Genomic DNA, 13,492 nt, shown 5'->3' with positions numbered 1-13,492 from the left:
AGAGGAGGAGGGCAAGCAGGAGGAGGAGGAAGAGGAGGAGGGGCGAGTGATGCAAGGGTTTTGAAAACGCTACCTAGATGTGGGAGGTGGAACCTGGTCATTTGGTTCAGCTTTTCCCAGCAGGTATCGCTCCCCTGGGGAACTTGGGTAAGTCCATAAATAGCTCTGCTGACACAAAGGAGCTCTGTCTGGGGAAGGCAGCTGCTTGACACGGGCCGCCGGGCGGCCAGGAGCTGCCACAGCCACGGCCGCCCGCCTGCCCGCCCGCCTGCGGGAGGAGCCTGGTGGAGACCGGGCTGGCGGGCTGGCCGGCAGGAGCGGCAGCTAAGAGCCTCCTGGGTCCCTGCCGGAGTGAATTGGGTAGGTGCCTTGGTGACAGGGTGTGTGTGTGGTGTGCGGGGGGCTCTTGTCCAGGCCACCCCATGCCCCTGTTTCTATTGTTTCCTCCCCAGGGCAGCCATTGATGGCATGTTGCAACTAAAACGTGTGTATTATGCTCTTAGATAGCTCTGTGTGTGTGTGTGTGTGTGTGTGTGTGTGTGTGTGTGCGCACACGCGCACGTTTGTGTGTGTGTGTCTTTCTCAGGGTCGAGGACCTGCAGGGTTAGGGCTATGCTACCACTGTGTGCGGCTCCCCACTTCCAGGCTGGCCAGCCGGCTTTTCTTTCTGGGAGAAAGGAATGTTTGGTGACCACAAGTTGGGACACTGCCTGGAGAGGGCGCATTCAGCCAGCCATGCTGGTGATCCTGTCAGGGATGCTGACCGTACTCCAGGCACCAGGGATGGCTGCTTTTGCCTACTTCCGTGTCTGGGAAGGAGGTGGTCTGGGGGAGGGCAATCTCAATGGGGGGCTTGGCTGCGATTCGACAGACTTCTGCTGAAATGTACACAGGAAACATAAGCGGGGATGCTCTGCCTCCTGAGCCTCTTGGGAAAGGTCCTGCACCTGCTCCCTTGGCTCCAGTTGAGATCTGTAGGGAGGGGGTAATTGTTAGAGACCTGCTCACCCCGCAGAGCTAGCCACTATGAGGGGACAGAGGCCAATTCTTTTATCAACTTGGAAGCCCCACATCTCTACTCTTGTCCTGAGGTGTCCAGGAAGAACCTTTGTGCCCCGGGGCCTTAGAGCTGTGGAAGAGCCTATGGTCCAGATTGGGAAGGGGCCATGTCCACGCTGCAGGTCTTTGGCCGGGACCAGGATAGAGGACTTCTGTCTCCTGGAACAGTGAGGACAGGATACATGGGTGCCATTACCCTACCTGAGCTGCGTACCTCCCTTCGGAATGTCGCGTTCCTGGCTTGAGATGCCTAATTAAGTACAGGGCCACCGGCCCCTTCACGGAAAAATTTCCACATCCTGCTGCCCTCAGGCCTATGGCGGGGGACTATCTGGCTCCTTTCTTGAGATGGCTGGAGTGGATATATCTCTTGGAAGGAAGGAAGGAGCTTCAGTGCCTGCCCACCAGTGCCTGTGGATCCCAGCTGGGGCACTGCGGCCATAGTCAAACTTTCCACCAGGGCCCCTGGAGTCCTCTGCACCCAGCCAAGGGCACCTCCCTTCTTCCCCAGCCCTAGCACGTGGCATGGCTTAGCCCGGGGCGGGCCCTTCAGGGAGCCAAGTTCCACAGCAGGGCTTGCTTCAGGCCCAGCCTGGCATCTGAAATAGCCAGGGGGACAGTGAAGATGGAGGCAGCTGAGGCGAGTGACCCCCTGTTGGGAAGCCTTCGGGGCCTCGAACCAGAAATCCTTTCGGGGGCTTCCGATGATAGTACTTGGTATCAGTGAAACCATCCTACCCCCCAGCTTTCTTGCCTTTGTGCATATCCCCGCCGCCTGGAAAGCCCATCTCTTCTGTCTAGGTCTTGATCCTGGAGAACTCAAATTTCTACAACTAGAGCAGATACTGCTGTTGGAACCTGTCTCTCCATTGGCGGTGGCACCCAGGGTGATTGCTTTCGTGTCCTATTAGGTCTTCTTCATCTCTGAGTCCCTGGGCCTGGGGCCCAGGACATGGTAGGAAAGGGCTAGGATGGGCTTTCCTTGAGGACAAGCACTGACATCCGAGTCAGTTCCCTCTGCCCACCTTCTCGCTCTTTGTGGCGGATAGTGGGCCCTATCAACTTGAGGACCTGGTGCAGAGTCCCTTGGGAGGAGACCTAGCTTCTGTGTGAGGCCAAGGGGCTATTTTGATGCCACAGGGCCAAGGGGTTGGAAGGTGGGATTTGACAAGAGGTGGGACAGGGAGAATCTTGTTTTCAGCCTATCTGAGGCTGAGGTCGCCGTCTCGAGAGCCCACCCAGGAGTCATACTGGGCTGGGTGGTGTTTACATGGTCTGGGTCTGGGCCATGGAGGATGGAAGGGGAAGCCCCGGCTGCTTTTTTTTTTTTTTTTTAATTTTTTTTAATCTTTATTTATTTTTGAGAGAGAGACAGAAGTGTGAGCAGGGGAGGGAGACACAGAATCAGAAGCAGGCTCCAGGCCCTGAGCTATCAGCACAGAGCCGGACGTGGGGCCCGAACTCACGAACCGTGAGATCATGACCTGAGCCGAAGTCGGACGCCTAACCGACTTAGCCACCCGGGCGCCCCCCGGCGGCTTTGAATGCAATGTCCATGGTCCTTTGCACAGACTACAGCGGTTTGGATCCGAGCTTGGGCCCCCTTGGGATGGGGCCCCACCATGGACGTGGGTCTGGGGTTTTGTGTGAGGGTGGTTCTCAGCCAGTGGTCCGCCTGGCTTCCCCAGAAGAGGCAGAGTTGAGGAGGGAGTGCCCATGCCCAGTTGGGTTCCTGGAGGTTCCTAGAGCTTCTTCCCATTTAGTTTCCCAAGGCCCTGGAGATGACTGAGTCCATTTGCTTTCTGGACAGATAGGGGACTGAGGCAGGGGAGGAAGGACTTGCCTGAGGTTACGTTAAACTCCGCAGCCAAGTGGGCACGAGAACCCAGGTCTCCGGTTCCCCAGCTCAAATCTCTGTGTCACACCAACTGGATGACTCAGAGTACCTGGCTTTCATCTTGATGTTCCCCCCTTTTTCAGACTCCCCAGTGACACATTCCTTTCTAGAACCCCTCTGGCTTACCAGCTAGAACCTGGCTTTCCTCTGAAAAACTATGTGCAGTAGAGAAAGCTCTTGCTTGGCCAACAGGCCAGAGACTGAGGCACATTCTAGCTCCTACTCACTGGATGATCTCAGGCAAAATTCCGCAACCCCCCCCCCCCCCACCCCGGCTCAGTTTCCCCTTTGGAGCAACCAGGAGCTGGACCTTGCAGCCACCCAGTTCTTTGAGTTTCTGTAGACCCTCTTCTCTTCTGAGCATTACTGGTCAAGGCCAGGGTCTGGCTTAGCAGGAAAGCAGCCCCTAACCTGCTATTCAGGCAGTTTTGGTCAGAGGCCTTCTCATGCAGGCTGGAGCCCAGGCCAGGGCTGGGAGGTTTGTTGTTGTTTGTGGAGCCAGGCCGTTTCCAAGATGTCATTGCTCAGGGAAAACCGTCATTCCTCCCAGGGATAAACAAGGCTGCTTATGGCTCAGCCCGCTAAGCCCAGAGAGGCTGGAGCCACTCACAGCAGGCCAGCCAGGCTCAGCCCCAGGGAGCTGCCACCTTCTCCTGCACAGCCAGCTGCACCCAGGCGTCTGGGATTGGGGTGGGGGTGGGGCAGGACTGGGGAGAGGGGTGCTGGGGCCAGGAGGTGCTTGGCAGATCGGAGCCTCCAGGCACAGAGGAGGGGGGGGGCTCCCAAGAGACCCTCTTACCCTCTTTCTCTGGCGGTGGGCCTTGACCATCACTCCAGATGTATGGATAGCTGCCAGGTGTGCTCTCTGTTCCAGATGGCCTGGGGCTTGTCCCCTTCCCTTGCCTGCGATGGGCCAGCCTGCTTGCACCTGGCACCATAGATCAGGCTGCTGCTAGAGAACTGTCAGCGGCTCCCAACTTAGAAAGGCAGGGGGTGTAGTAAGTTATTTGGAACCGGGCATGCCTTTCTCTGCGTGGCCAGGGCTCTCTGTGGTGTCCTCAGTTACCTCCTGGTGGGGTTAGCCTCAGGCCAATAGTGGAATCAGGCTTTCAGGGCATGGTGGCAGAAGGTGGGGGAACATGGGGGGAGGGGAGAAAGAGCAGGGCAGAGCCTCTGGGAGCCAGCTGGCTGGCCACAACCTTGGAGATAAGGTGGGGGCAGCCGGGGGTGGGAGGAGGGCCGTGGAATGGAAGGTCGTGTGGCTGTGCTTCTCCTTAAGTCAGGGGCTGCAACCAATGCCCATCCAGGACACTGAAACCATCACTGCTCGGACCTTGATTAATTGAGTTCCCAGCTGATCTCACTCAGTAACAGCTCTGAACTTGTCTGCTCTGCCTCCCTCCCTCCCTTCCACACTTGTTAAATACTTGCTAGGTACCATGCATCGGCCAGGTACTAGAGGTATAGACATAAAGGGCCCAATCTTCAATCCAGTGCCAACGATGGGCATGTGATGGATGGTAGCAACACAGCTCTGATGCGGAGACTTGGGGAGGGGGGAACCCTGAGGAAGCTTCCAACCCAGCCTGGGAGCCACAGCAAAACTTCCTGCAGGAGGTGAGGCTGAGTCTGGATGCATGGGTGCTTGTCCATCGAAGGAGCAGGTCTCTGTCCCTGTCTCTCCACCCTTCTGCAGTGTAGACGCGGTTCCCGCCTAGCCACAGAAATCACCTGTGTGTGTCCAGGCACTGTTCCTTCTAATCCCAGGGGGAGGCTGTGTAGTGTGCTTCGTACAGGTGCGTGGGCTCTGGACTGGAGAGAGAACAGGCTCTCCCATGCGTGGTACAGCTGTGTGCCCTTGGGCAAGACACTGAACCTCTCTCTCCTTGCCTGAGTCTCTTCAGGCAATGGCCCGGCCTCACTGGTTGAATGAGATGATGTGTGTGCATGAAGCGCTCCGTGTGCACTAACGCTGAGTCGTGGCAGTGGCTGAGTGCCACTCGCATGTCACCTCACAGTGGCTGTTCTTGAACAAGATGATGTGGGCGAAGTGAGGCGCTTGGCGTGGGGTCTGACACGGAGTTGGTGTTCTGGAAACAGGAGGTGGTGCAGCGGCTTTTGGGGGAGTCCGAATGTGCTATCAGAGATGTGCACCAAGGAGAGGGGCTCATGGAGGAAGGAGAGAACAGGGGGACACCAGGATGAGGGCTTTTGTTTGTCTTTAAATAAATTTCTCCGTTGAAATGCAACATAGTTTCAAAATAGTTGGAACTATACAGCTGATGAATTTTCACAAAGTGAACAAACTCTCCAGGTCAAGAAATAGAATATTCTAGTACCCAAGAAATACCCCTGCACCCTCCCCTTTCAGTCACTACCACCTCAAACATAACCTCTGTCCTGCCCTTCTCTCATTGATTAGTGTTGCCTGATTTTGAACTTTGTATACCTGGAATCACCAAGCATGCACTCTTTTTAAAACTTTTTAAAAAATGTTTATTTATTTTTTTAGAGAGAGAGACAGACAGACAGAGTGTGAGTGGGGGAGGGGCAGAGAGAGGGACGGAGACACAGAATCCGAAGCAGGCTCCAGGCTCTGAGCTGTCAGCACAGAGCCCGACTTGGGGCTCGAACTCACGAACTACAAGATTATGACCTGAGCGGAAGTTGTACACACTCAACCAACTGAGCCACCCATGCGCCCCAAGCATGCACTCTTTTATGCTGACTTCTTGGGGTCTGCATTTTGATGATGAGACTTGTCAACGTAACTGTATGAAGTTTTATTTTGTTCCTTCTCACTGTTGTAGGATATTTCGTTGTGTGACGATGTTGCAATTTGTTCATTTCTCCTGGTGATGAACATTTGGCTTGTTTCCAGCTTGAGTTTAAAATGAAGAGTACTGCTCTGAAGAATCTCATAGATGTCTTTTGATAGGCTGTATCTACTTTTCTGCTGGGTAAATACCTAAGGTTTACAACTGCTGAGTCATAAAGTGGGTATATAATTAGCTTTAGTAGATACTATCATATAATTTCCCAGGCTTGACACCATTGCCCTCTTTGAGCTGTGTAGGAGAGAGCTTCTGTTACTCCACATCCTTACCACCACCACACCAACCAGTATTAGATATTGTGATAACTACATATGGTTTTTTAATTTGCATTTCCTTGGTGACTAATGAGGTTTGGGACCTTTCCATATGTTCATTGGCCACCTCTTAGTGAAGCACCTGTTCACGTGTAACCCTCCTCTCCCCCCCGCCCCCGCCACATTTTCTATTGTGTTGTCTGTCTTTTTCTTATTGGCTTGTGGAAGCTTAAAAAATATTCTGGGTATATTTTCATTGTGGGATATAGACATTGCAAACATCTCCTTTTGCTCTGCGTCTTACCTTTTCATTCTTTTGACGAGGGTATCCTCTGAAGTACAGAAGTTCTTAATGCAGTCCAACTTGTCAGTCTTTTTCTTTACCGAGAGGGCCGATCGAATCCCGTTTCTTTGCCTGTTACCAAGTTGTGGGTGTGTTCTATGTTATCTTCCAGATATTCTGTCGTTTTATGTTTCATATTTAGATCCAAAACCTACTTGAAATAGATTCTTATGTATGGTGGATGGTGAGGTCAAGACTCATTTTCTCAGGGTGGTTATCCAATTAATGAAAACACCATCCTCTCTCACTCTAGGGCATCATCATCTTTGTCGGCAATCAAGGGGACAATACACGTGTGGGTGAGCTCAGTTTTGAAGGATCAGTAGGAGTTTGCCCGGTGGACAAGGGAGGGCAGGGTGTTCTAGGTAGGAAGTACAGTGAGGAGAGGTTTCGAGGTGCCTGAGAGTGGAGTGTGTTTGGGGAACTACAACTAGTTTAGACTGGCTGGGGGAAGAGAAATGGCGTGGGGGGAGGTCAGGTGGCAGGGGCCAAACACACAGGGTAAGGAGCTGGGACTATCCTAGGGGGATAGAAGGGTTTGCAGCAGGAGAGGAATATAATCAGGTCCGTGTGAGGGAGATGAGAGAGAGAGTCCCAGGCCAGGAGGAGGCCAGAAGGATGGTTTTGGAACTGCAACCCCAGATAAACCCAGCGTCAACGTCACCCCTTAACAGAAAGTGTGTCTGCTTCAGAGAGGCGGGGGTGGAGATCACAGCGTGCTGGGGAGGGCCTTGGAGGTAACCACCAATGGGTTGTGGCCAGATACCCATTCTGGCATCCTGGAATGGAAGAGCCTCCTCCCTCAACTCCCCCCACCCAGTACCCCCGGCACTGAAGGCCCTGAAAGAAGAATATTTTAGGAACTGGGGCGGACAGACAAGCATTGGGGTCTATGAAGAAGGGGTGCTTTCTTCTCCTCCTGCCCTCCATGTGCCCACAAGGAGACCTGACCATACCTTGAGCCCTGATTCCTCCAGGCTGGCTGAGATTCAGTGCTGGACAGACCCCCTCCAGAAGATGTGGCCTGGAGAGGAGAAGGATTTGGCTTGGGCCACACAGGGAGCCAGACTGACCCAGCCTAGGGGAAACCGAGCACAGGCTCAGCTACCTCTCCAGCCTCCAGGGCCTTTGTTACGGGCCTCAGTTTCCTCCCCTGGAATGCACAGATAACAGTGCCCCCATCTTAGGGGGAAGAATGTGCCAAGTGTCCTCTCCCAGAGTGGGATGCAAGGAAGGAGACTGGTGATCTCTGTGATGACAGTAATAAGTCTGATTACAGGAATTGGAAATGTTCATTGAACACATACTATGTGGATTACCTCCCAACAATGCCGTGATGTAGGTACTCGTGACTTACATCACCACTTACAGATAAGAAAACTGAACCTTGAATCGGTTAAGCAGTCTGTCCAGAGGTTAAAGGCACCTAGCTAGGAAGTGGCAGAGGCAGGACATGAACCTGGGTTTGTCTGTCTCCAGACCTCAGTTCTTCACCAGCATTAGGCTTCCCCCACCCACGACCCCCAGCTCTGAAGGCACCTCTGTTCTCAGAGCTGTTGCTTGGAGTGAAGCCTGAGATTTCAGGTTGGTCCTTGTACCTGCTAGGAGGGAGAGCCAAGCAGTGGAGAGGGAGGGCCCCCCAGTGGGCTGAGCACTGCTGTGCCCCCTGACTCAGCCACAGGAAGTGAGATTGGACCCCAGGCCTGCCTGATTCCCAATCCTGGTTTCATGACCACAGTGCTATTTGTGCCCTTCCCTGGGGTCCTCCCAGCTTGGCGGAGTTTTTTTGTTTGATCAGCCCAGCATAGAATATCACAGAGAAGCCACACGCTTCTGGCTCACCCTGCGCATGAAGTGGTCTCTGGAGGGAGACGGTTTGGGAAGGTCACCAGATGTGTGGAATTCTACCCCACTCTGCCCCCCGCCAGGCGAGTCAGACATCTGTCCCTCGGTCTCCAGCAGTTTGCGGTATGAGCAGGGCCCCCGAGTCTGGTATCGCTCACTGTGCCTAGCACAGTGCCTGGCCCAGATGGGTGCTTGGGAGGGAGGGGGTGAGGAAGGGCGGTGAAGGGGCAAGAAAGGAGGAAAGGAGGCCATGGGGTAGTAGAAAGAGAAAGGGCTTTGGAGCCAGGCTGACCATGGTTTCAGTTCGACTCCTCTGCTCACTTGCTTTGTGATCTTGCACGTTACTTTAACCTCTCTGAGTCTCATTTTCCTCATTTGCCAAATCGGGCCAATGATCCCTACCACACAGGGTTGCTGGGGTGCAAGAGTGTATGGAAAGCAACTGTCATGTTGTTGGCATTTGGTAGACACTCAATTTATGGTTTCTTTCTTCCTCTCTCCCCCATATCTTTTTCTTTGTTTTCTGTTTCCATCAACTCTGGCTCCACCTCCCCTATCTCTACAGCAGCACGTAAACACTGCTCTCAGGGTCCAAGTCCAAGTCCAAATTCTTTACCATATCCATGCTTCTGTTCCATAGAACCACCTGCACTTCCTCAAATGTTCCATGCTATCTCTGTTTCTGGCCCGGACATCCTCTCCCATCCCTGTCCCCATTACCTCCTCCAAGAGCCATTCCCATCTTTCCTGCTGCCTCTGTGCTTCCACAGCCCCCTGGGGGAGCAATGGGCATGTGGGTGGTTGACGCGGGTCCTTCACCTGGCTCTCTGCCCCATAGATCAGCACCTTCCGGGAAGGGAAGGTGTCTTGTCACTTTGCCCTGCACAGGCCCTGGCACATGGCTGGAGATCTGTAGGTATTCGCTGAGTAACTCTGGGGGTGGGGGTGGGAGGGAGTGAGCCAGGGACATAATCTTGATGAGCCAAAACAGGGCATGCCCAGGACCCTGAGAGCAGGGCAGGCCGGGCACTGGCAGGAATACAAAGAGCTCCCTAGCCAGGGCATCCCAAGGAGCATTTCACTGGGCTCCAGAGGATGGGAAGGAGATGCACTTGAGGAGGGGGACGCAATAGGAAAGTGAGTCCCTGCAGACACACATGTGGACCGGGCAGAGAAAGGGGTGCCAGGTGGGAAGGGGAATGGTGGCAGGGCCCTCAGGGGGCTGATTCTGAGCAGAGAGCCCCGGGGGCAGGAGAGGCCCCCGGGGCTTGGCGCTCTCCTTCTGACAGAGGCACGGGTCCCTGTGGGGACAGGAAGCAGCTGGGACAGCCCTGCTCTCCACTCTTACAGCTTTCCGGAGAGAAGAGGGCCAAGGTGTGTGGCAGGGGTCTTTGGGCTGTGGGGGGCCACCAATCCAGGCCACCCCCACACACTGAAGCAGTGGCATCTGGGACCCAAGGGAAGGAGCTTGGCAAGGTGCGGACAGGGGAGCTTTGTCCTGGAAACTCATACCTCGGGAACTGCTTTCCCTGCCCAGTGAGAAGCTGGGCATGCAGGATGGTGCCGGGCATCCCATCGAAGCGCCAAAGGCCAGGCCTGAAGACATGTCCTTCAGGCTTACCCAGGTAGCAGTACCAAGAGTAGGGAAGCTTCTAAGAGGGTTCGCCTCAGTTCTCATTCCTCAGTGTTCTTCTTCCCTGTGTGTTGGCTTTGTCCCGAGTTTCTGGACTGGAAGAGCTGCTTCTCCTCTGTGCCTCACTATTGCTTTGAGTCAACAGGTATGCTCCCTGTTGTGATGTGTTGCCGTCCTGAGTCCCCAACAGACCCATGAGTGTAGTCGTGGGATCCTTTAGGGATGGAGAATTTTCCATCTGTATTCAAATTCCTCCTTCCTTTCTCTCCTGGATTTGGGCCTCTGTTAATAGGAAACATGAATGGGTAGCTTGCGAGGGAGCTTGCCAGCTCCTTATCTGGGGACGAGGGGCTGCTGAGGTCATGCCTCTTCTGCGTGGGCCTCCGTTATGGCGGGAGCGGTGTTTGTTGGGACTGGTCCTGCACTAAGTTCTGGTCTGCACATTCTCGTCCTGATTCTGTTGTATGGCCTCGGGCACATCGCCTCCCTTCTCTCAGTCCCACCCACCTTATCTGTTAACTGGGGCTGCTCCCCAGAATTATCTGTGGAGTTAGAAAGAAGTCAAGATACCAGCTCTACTCTCAGGGAATCTTATCCAGTAAGTCTGGAATTGAGCCCAGATACAGATATTTTTAAAATGCTCCACCGGTGATTCTAAAGTGTACCTCTCTTTTGAGAACCAATAGTCTGGATCAGTGCTATTTTTAACGTGCAGATTAATCTCTCGGAATCTTGGTAAAAGGCAGATTCTGAACCAGGAGTTGTCGGTTGAGGCCTTAAGATTCTCTATTTCAGGTGCGGTTCCAGCTGCTGTTGCTACTGCTGGTTCAGGGGCCACACTTCAGGTCCTAAGAGTCTAGATGGTCCTGTGACATTCACTGGATTGCCCATTCCTTCCTTCCTTCATCCATTCATCCATCCATTCATTCTCATCAAACACTTAAGATGGGTAGTGGTAGGAGGTGAAGTCAGAGGAAGACAGACCCCAGGCTCTCTCAGGGCTATAGGATTGGGACTTACCTGGGGGGCATTGGGGAGCCTTGACAGGGCTTTAAGCAGGGGAGTGACAGGGTCAGATTTGCATAAAAGGCTCCCTGGCATGGCCGCTAAAGGGGTCTGGGCTGCCGCCGGGAGGTCCTCCTCCATTCCGGTGGGAGATGACAGTGTCCTGGGGGGAGGTGGTGGTAGTGAAGGTGGAGGGAGTGGAGAGATTATTTTTTTTCTAAGCTAATACACCTTGTTTTTAGAGCAGTTTTAGGGATTGAGAAGAAAGTATAGAGAGTTCCCGTATACTCCCTGACCCCATACATGCATAACCTACCCCGGGGGAGTGATTCTGAAGATATTCCCAGAGACAATCAGGAGGTGTTGGTGGCTGGCCAGAGTAGTGGGGGTGGTAGTGAAGGGAAAGGGAGAAAGGGTGGAACCCAGGTCCCTGGTTTCGGCAGCTGGTGGTGTCATCATTGATCGAGTGGACTTGCATTCAGCGTGAGGCATGTTGAGCTGGGGGCACCAGCGGGATATGCAGAGGGAGGTCTCTATCTCTGTGCCTGGGCCCTAGCCACACAGGCCTCCTCTGTTCCCCCACTGCGCAGGCGTCCCTGGTGAACCCTCTCCTGCCCATCGAGCAGATCTGGGGCTCAGTGTCATTGCAGAGTGGGCTTTCCCATGTGGCGCTGCATTCTCTCCTGTGGCACTCTATGGTTTTCCTGCCCATCAGCGATCACACTTTGCATCTATTACATGTTTCTGTGGGCGACTGACCGACGATGTGGCTCATGTCAGTCCTTCCTCTCTGGCCTGGAAGCTCCCCCAGGACAGGGATTGTGTCTCTCTCATTTCCCATTGTGCCCACAACGCCTAGGACAGTGTTCTGGAGCAGCGCTGTTTCATGAGTACTTGGTGAACACTCACCTCTGGAATCTAGACTCAGGAGACAGGTTGGAGCCGGCAGTGTGGGCTCGGGGGTGGCAAGATGCCACGGATGGTGACTGAACCCCAGGGGAGCGGATGGGTGCACAAGGGAGTAGGCAGGACTGAGAGGGGCAGGAGCCTGGGACAGGTTCCCACGGACAGGCCAAGAGGCTCATGACCTCATGGGGTTGTCAGATGGGTGGGAGCAAATCCAAGGAGAGAGATGTCGATGATGGGTGGTCCTGCGGTGGTCGTGGCTGCCATTCCAGTGCTTCGTGTGGCCACACGGTGCCACGCTGTGGGTGCACACCAGCTCAGCACGCCTCCTGCAGCACCGGGGAGCTGTTATGAATCCCATGTTACAGCTGAGGAAACTGAGGCTCAGAGAGGCTATACCTGAGGTCACCCAGCCAGGGAGTGCGGTGGGGCTCAGTCTCCAGAGCTCTCTCCACTGTACGGTGTCATCTGTCTCCTCCTTGTTCGGTGCCAAAACTGCCAGGTTGGGGACAGGGGAAGAGGACAGCTGCCGGGAGGCAGGCAGAGGCAGGGCCGGGGGTGGCTCCAGCCTCTCTGTGTCAAGAAATCAGGCTGAGGAGCTGCACCGAGGCTGGGCTGGGGGAGCTAAGCGTTGGCCAGGCAGCTGAGGTTCCTGGAAGCCAGCACCATGCCAGGGACCCAGAAGCCAGGGAGCTGCTCAGGAGCCCAGAACATGCCAAACTTGAAGGAGCAACCCTGTCTCAAAAGTCAAGCCTGGAGGTCTGAGGCGCTGGGCAGGAATTCGAATAACCTCTCCCTTTCTCTGGCGACTTTCCAGTTGACAGAGCACTTTCCTGTCCTTTCTGAGACTTGGTCCCCTCAGCCCTCTGGGAGGGGGATGGGGCGTGTGGCAGGAAGTGTCCTCACTTCATGGCCCATTTCATGGCTGAGAAAACCAGACGCCATAGCCTGGTCGCACAGCTAGCAAAGGATGGAGGGAGGATTCCAGCCCAGGTCTTCTGGCTTTATGTCCAGCGCTCTATCTGTAAAATCCTAGCTGTGTAAGCATGACCCAGAGACAAAGGCAAACCCCAATTCTCAACCCCCACCTCCCGCGCCAGTGCAGGAAGTGGTTTTTGAGGGCAGATACAGAGCCCGGGGCATCTGTGGTGGATGTGATGAGTCATCTCAGAGTGAGAGCTGCAGGTTGACTCTGGGGTCAGCAGACCTGGCTCCACATTTAGTGGCTGTGTGACATTGGGCAAGTCACTTCCAGGAGCTCGCTGCCACCCTCCTACCCCAGTAGCAGGTATAGGGGTGGGAGGGCTCTGGGGCCCAGGAGATGCTCTGGGAGTCCTACCTGCCACCCTTCCCAGCCTGTTCTGAGTCCTGGATTGGACTGGGGGCAGGGTTTGATTAGATCCTAAACAGCAGCTTCATTTGGAGGGCCTGGCTCATTTCCTGTGTGCTTCTAGCAGGCAAGACAAGGACAGAATTCACACTGGTCCAGCCAAGCCAAAGAAGTGATGGATGGGAGAGATACGGACTCCCCACAGCAAGGGGACAGCTAGCTGCACAGGGCACTGTGGACCCAAAGCCCTGGGCCAGCAGGCCGATCTCTCTGGAGCACCGTGGCCGGATTCTTATCACCCCAACCTGTTGCAAAGCTGCCTAACTGGGTTTTGCCAGCTGCTGCTGCCTCCCCCATCAGAGCACTCACCAGACGCGCCAGGA

General features: G+C 54.6%; 1 protein-coding gene across 8 annotated transcripts in view; it reads left to right on the top strand.

Moving 5' to 3' along the window:
* Nucleotides 1-13,492, top strand: part of RGS3 (regulator of G protein signaling 3) — a 141,113-nt gene that overhangs the window by 108,336 nt on the left and 19,285 nt on the right. Inside the window, exon 1 of one of the 8 annotated variants that reach the window (XM_058694431.1) lies at nucleotides 30-147. The exons of 6 other annotated variants lie outside the window; for them this stretch is intronic. The gene's annotated coding sequence lies outside the window, so the exon portion shown is untranslated. Of the gene's footprint in view, nucleotides 1-29; nucleotides 148-172; nucleotides 361-13,492 lie in introns of those variants that run through there. One more of the 8 variants, XM_058694430.1, reaches the window with a different exon arrangement.

This window comes from Neofelis nebulosa, chromosome 12 (assembly GCF_028018385.1).
Source record: "Neofelis nebulosa isolate mNeoNeb1 chromosome 12, mNeoNeb1.pri, whole genome shotgun sequence".
Lineage (NCBI taxonomy): Eukaryota > Metazoa > Chordata > Mammalia > Carnivora > Felidae > Neofelis > Neofelis nebulosa.
The sequence above is the reverse complement of the archived record's forward strand: the minus strand, read 5'-3'. Positions and strand labels throughout refer to the sequence as shown.